The following is a 6,458-nucleotide window of genomic DNA, read 5'->3' as shown; positions in this document are numbered from 1 at the left end:
GAAGAGGAGAAGCTCCCCTAGCAGTGGACTTGGGGAGTGGCATGCATGCAGAAACGGGAGGGAGGGTGGGATCGGCAAGGGAAGAGGGAGGGGCTTATGGGGGGATACAAAATGAATAAAGTGTAATTAATAAAAAAAAAAAAGCTTCCGGCTTAAGCTACAAAAGGAAGTATCAAAAAAAAAACAAAAAAAAAACAAAAAAAAAAACAAGGAAATTCTTCCCTTATTAGGGAACCCGCATGAAGCTCAGGCTGCCCCTCAGCTACATCTGTGTAGGGGCCTAGGTCCAGTCCATGAATGGTCCTTGGTTGGGTGCTTTGGTGTTGATCTTCTTGTGGAGCTCCTGTCACCTTTCAGGTCCTTCTGTCTTTCCCTCCACTTTTCTATAAGACTCCCTACACTTTGCCCAATGTTTGACTGTAAGTCTCAGCATCTGTTCAAGCCATAACTCTATTGCTTGCTTTTTGATCACTTCCCCAGGCCACAGGGGAAGAGGATGTGCTTAGTACTGATGCAACTTGATGAGCTGGGGTTGGTTGGTAGGAAGGGATATAGGGGAAGAGGGAGGGAGGGTAGGAACTAGAGGGAAGGAAGGAGGGGGGTATGATTGGGATGTAAAGTGAATAACTAAATTAATTTTAAAAATATACGTGTTGACTCATAGAAGTAAAGTTAATTTCAGAAACTTCTGTTGTCTACACAACGAACAAGATTGGAATTTATATCTCTGACCTGTGTTCTTGTAAATGAGTAAGACGGTAAATTTGTGTTTTGTAATTTCACAGTTATAAGAAGTCAAGAGATTTTCCAGGATTGAATATTTAGAATCTCTGTTTCTAAATGTAATATAAAACATATTTCTTAAACAAAAAGACTGAACTCTATATACATTAATTAAATATGAAAAACAATGCTGGAAAATAGGGTTTTAAAAGAAAAATTTTCCTTCCAGGAAACAGTGAAGACATTTATGTAAAGTATACTCCTGCACCATTGCTCCTTTCTCTTTTCACTTAAGAAAGTGGAAGAATTTTTTTATTTTATTTTTCTTTATTAATTACACTTTACTCACTTTGTACCCCCCCCCCGTGGTTCCCTCTCTCCTCCCATCCCAATCCCTCCCTTCCTCCTCCCTCTGTATGCATGCCCCTCCCTAAGTCCACTGATAAGGGAGGACTTCTTTTCCTTCCTTCTGATCCTAGTCAATTAGGTCTCATCAGGAGTGGCTGCCTTGTCTTCTTCTGTGGCCTGGTAATCCTGCTTCCCCCTCAGGGGGAGGAAATTAAAGAGCAGGCCAATCAGTTCATGTCAGAGACAGTCCCTGTTCCTATCACAATGGAACCCACTTGGATACCGAACTGCCATGGGCTACATCTGTGCAGGGGTCTTAGGTTATCTCCATGCATAGTCCTTGGTTGGAATAGCAGTCTCAGGAAAGACCCCTCTGCTCAGATTTTTTGGTTCTGTTGCTCTCCTTATGGAGTTCCTGTCCTCTCCAGATCTTACTGTTTCCCACTTCTTTCATAAGATTCCCTGCACTCTGCCCAAAGGTTGCCCATAAGTCTCAGTATCTATAATGATAGTCTGCAGGGCAGAGCTGTAAAAAAAAAAAGGGGGGGGGGGATATAGAGCTAAACAGAGAATTCTCAATTAAGGAATACCGAATGGCAGAGAAAAACTTAAAGAAATGCTCAACATCCTTAGCTATCAGGGAAATGCAAATCAAAATGACCCTGAAATTTCACTTTCCACCCAGCAGAATGGCTAAGATCAAAAACTTAAGTGACAACACATGCTGGAGAGGATGTGGAGAAAAAGGAACCCTCCTCATTGCTGGTGGGAATGTAAACTTGTACAACCACTTTGGAAATCAATCTGGCTCTTTCTCAGACAATTAGGAATAGTGCTACCTCAAGATCCAGCTATACCACTCTTAGGCATATATACAAAAGATGCTCAAGTATACAATCAGGACATTTGCACAGCCATGTTCATAACAGCTTTACTTGTAATAGCCAGAATCTGGAAACAACCCAGATGCCCCTCAGTTGAGGAATGGATACAGAAATTGTGGTACATCTATACAATGGAATACTGCTCAACAATTAAAAAACAAGGAAATCATGAAATTTGCATGCAAATAGTGGCAACTAGAAAAGATCATCCTGAGTGTAGTATCCCAGAAACAGAAAGACACACATGGTATATACTCACTTATAAGTGGATATTAGACATATAATACAATACAATCATACTAAAATCAGTATACCTAAATAAGTTAATCAACAAGGACCCTTGGTAAGATGATCAATCCTCATTCAGAAAGGCAAATGGTATGGACATCAGAAGAGGCAGAAAACAGGGAACAGGACAGGAGCTTACCACAGAGGGACTCTGAAAGACTCTACCCTGCAGGGTATCATAGCAGATGCTGAGACTCTTAGCCAAACTTTGGGCAGAGTGCAGGGAATCTTGTGAAAGAAGGAGGAGATAGATAGACCTGGAGGAAACAGGAGCTCCACATGGAGAGAAAAAAAATTCTGAGCACAAGGATCTTTTCTGAGACTGATACTCCAACCAAAGACCATTCATGGAGATAACCTAGAATCACTGCACAGATGTAGCCCATGACAGTTCAGTGTCCCATAGTAATGGGAACAGGGACTGTCTCTCACATGAACTAGCTCTTTGATCACCTCCCCCTGATGGGGGAGCAGCCTTACCAGGACACAGAGGAAAACGATGCAGCCAGTCCTGATGAGACCTGATAGACTCAGATCAGAAGGAAAGAGAGGAATACCTTCCCTATCAGTGGCCTGGGGGATGGGCATGGGTGGAGAAGGGGGAGGGAGGGTGGGATTCGGAGGGGAGGAAAGAGGGAGCTACAGGGGATACAAAGTGAATAAACTGTAATTAATAAAAATAAAAATTAAAAAAAATCTAAAAAAAAAAAAAGAAAGTGGAAGGAGAGGAAGACCTCCTCTATCAGTGGACTTGGGGAGGGGCATGTGTGGAGAAGAATGAGGGAGGGTGGGACTGGGAGGAGGGAGGGAGCTACAGGGGGGATACAAAGTGAATAAAGTGTAATTAATAAATATTAAAATAAAAAAACAAGACAAAACAAAACAAAACAAAAAGTAGATTACAACCCATCAAACTGAGAGACACTACATAGAGTAACTGAACTTTTTGTGCATTTATTTTTCAATTAATTATTTGGTACCTTGGAATCCTGATAGAACTAGGGCAAAGTGCACAGACTTTGCAGTAAAATTTAGCCTGGACATAAATCTTTGAGGACTATTTTGACACTAGCTAAACTTGTGAAGTGATTGATTTTTGTCCCCTTAGGGAAGAATTATGGTGAAAAAGAGAAAAGTCTAAAAATATCTTGGTACTAAGTTTAACTGTATGTAACGGAAATTCATTCCCAGTTCTAAATCTATAATTCTAATCTTATCAATATTCTCCGAGGAGAGCAACATCTCTGGTCTAAAATTACACAAGAAGGCATTTATATCCTCCTAAGAACATTTCTTGAAAAGTGAACTTTACTGTCTCTTTTTTTTTTTCTTTCTCCAGAGAAGCATTTATAAGATTCAATGGGAATCAGAGGCATCTACTGGTAATTTCTTTTCTCACAATCCAAGTTGTATAGATAAAATCTATATTATCTTTCACTTATGTAAGTGAAAGCAACAACTACCATTGGTTGAATAATTATTTGCCAGACATATTTTCTCCAAGTAGGATTCAGTAGAGTTACATGAATACCTCTGAAAAATACAACTTTTGCCAACAAACCTGGATAGCCTTTAATGAACCCTGGCACTAAACAAAAGTGAATATATATTTTATTGAAAACGCTAAATTTAATAATAAGATATTAATAAGATGATGACAGACCCTACAAGAGCTGTTGTGTAACATTTGTATACATACCCTGTGATCTTTAAAAAAATAAAAATTCCAAAACAATCCAGAACTAGAAACCTTATCAAGATTCCAGCCAAGGAATCCTAACCCTTCACTGCCACCTTGAGAGGCTCAGAGAAGCAGGGTGTCTTGTCCAAGACATACAGCAAGTGAGACGCTGGACACTAAGGGCTGTCTGCTCAAACCACCTGCACTCTTCCCACTATACCTATGGCTATGGAGAGACACATATCTGCACAAGAGGCTAGATACCTGGTGCTAATCTGAATAGACTTTCTGGTAGAGTGACTAAAATCATTAGGAAGATAGTGCTTATTTACTGTAACGTTGGCAAGATTTTCCTTGCAATTATTCTATTTTATCAATTTTGTTTTGTTTTTATTTCTTAGCCTAAAAATGGAAACTTTTGCATATAAATAAAGTTATAGGTTATGTTTCACAGCTTCTATAGATTGTTTCTTAGGTCTTTGAACGTTTTTATTTTTAAAATATGCAATGTGCACATATGTAAACATAGATATATAAAAAACATCATATATAGTTTTTTATGTTCAGAATTTAGAGGAGGAAACTTTCACTCATGGGGAGAACTACCCACCATTGTGCCTTCATTTTCTAAAGGACACAAGTATTTATTTGCAACTGACCAGTGGGGTAATTGCAGCCAGAGAAGGTTTTCACAGTGTAGCAGTCAAAGCTTGGTGTCAGCATGGAACATTGGTTTCTTTCATTTTCAGCTGCATATTTAGCTATAGCCACAACAGTGATAACATTTACTATCAGGAACAAGTCTTATGTCTCTTAGGGTAATTTTTCTACCAAACAACTTAATGATGAGAGTAATAAAAGGAAGAATGGTGTAACTCTCTGGGCTAAGACCTGGTTTAACTCTCAAAGTAGCACAAAAATAATTTCTTTCTCATCTAGCTAATGACCCTCAAGATTCCAAAAATTTTGACTTTTTTCACTGAGATGGAAGTCACTCTGGAGACTGGAGACATATCTCAGTGGTTAAGAGCATGGTGTTCTCTTCCAGGAGACCCAGTTCCAATTCCTAGCTCACAACCATTGGTATTTCCAATTTTAGATGATTTGGTGAACTTTTCTGGCCTTCACCGGCAGCAGGTATGCACATGGTAGTAATACATACATGTAAGCAAGACCCTCATACATAAAGTTTAAAATTTTTTAAAAGACAGGCAATGCATAACAGCAGGGTTTGGTCATAGTTTCAGATGTGAGAAAGAAATACAACATTTCTATGTGACTCAAAAATATCCCCTTTCTGCTTTCCTGTCTTTCTTTGTCTCTTTGTTTTTAACCAAGGAGAGTTAATGGACTGTCTAAGAGCTGCCACTCTGAGCATAGCCAAGAAGCCATCAGTCTATCCTATTGCTTCTTCTACTTTTTACAGGAAAACCTGAATCCAAACATGGTGAGGCAGCCCATGAACACAGCACTCAGGAGGCACAGGCGGAAGGACCACATAAGTTTGAGACCAGCAAGGGTAAGAGAAAAGCCAACCACCACCACCACCACCACCACCATCAACAACAACAAAAAACCCAAACAGTGGAGTTGTGTGTGTGAGAGAGGGAGAGAGAATAGTCTATAATGTGCTTGTTTTGAAAGCAAGAAGAACTTAGCCTCAGTTCAATTTCTAGAATTCAAATATAAAGAAAAGTTCTGGCCTACTTAGCAAGTTCCAAAGCAGTTAAAGATCCTATCTAAAAAAAAAAAAGATGTATGTTGCCTGAAGATCAATGCTGAGGTTGTACTCAGTCCTCAATAGGCACATGTGTACATGTGAACCTACACATACACACACACACACACACACACACACACACACACACACACACACACACACACAGTGGTTTATAAGAAACTGGCTACCATAGACTCATATATTTGCATGCTTGGAATGCAGTTGGTGGAACTGTTTCAGCCTTCTGAAGGAGTGGCATTGTAAGAGAATGTGCATCGCTCAGGGTGGGCTTTGAGGTTTTAAAAGTCCGTGTTATTCCCAGTTAGCTTTTTCTCTGTGTCATGTTTGTTGTCTTAACATGTAAGCTGTCAACTACTGCTTCAGCACTATGCTTGGCTGCCTGCTGCCATGTTCGCCCACCCTCTACCCCATGACGATCATAGATTCACCTCCAAAATGGAAAGCAAGCCCCCAATTATATGCTTTTTAAAATTATGTTGCCTTTGTTGTGGTGTTTTGTCATGGCAATAGAAAAGTAACTAAGACATATGTGTACATTTGCACACATGCACGTATATACATTCATACAGACACACAAACATACAGACAGATACAGAGAGGGAGAGTGAGAGATTGCAGGGTATGATGCTACAGCTGTGCTCCACTGTTATAGGGAGAATGGTCAAGAGTTTGAGGCTTTAGCTGCATAGCCAGTTTAAGACCAGCCTGGATTACATGAGACCCCCCTCTTTCTCTCTCTCTCTTAAACACACACACACACACACACACACACACACACACACACACACACACA

The 6,458-nt window shown here is 39.9% G+C and overlaps 1 protein-coding gene across 8 annotated transcripts in view; it reads right to left on the bottom strand.

Moving 5' to 3' along the window:
* Nrcam (neuronal cell adhesion molecule) overlaps positions 1-6,458 on the bottom strand; it is a 180,952-nt gene that overhangs the window by 134,747 nt on the left and 39,747 nt on the right. The gene's annotated exons all lie outside the window — the stretch shown is intronic.

The sequence above is a fragment of the Psammomys obesus genome, unplaced genomic scaffold (genome assembly GCF_907164565.1).
Source record: "Psammomys obesus unplaced genomic scaffold, mPsaObe1.curated_primary_1811, whole genome shotgun sequence".
Classification (NCBI taxonomy): Eukaryota; Metazoa; Chordata; class Mammalia; order Rodentia; family Muridae; genus Psammomys; species Psammomys obesus.
This window is presented reverse-complemented; position numbering and strand designations above follow the sequence as displayed.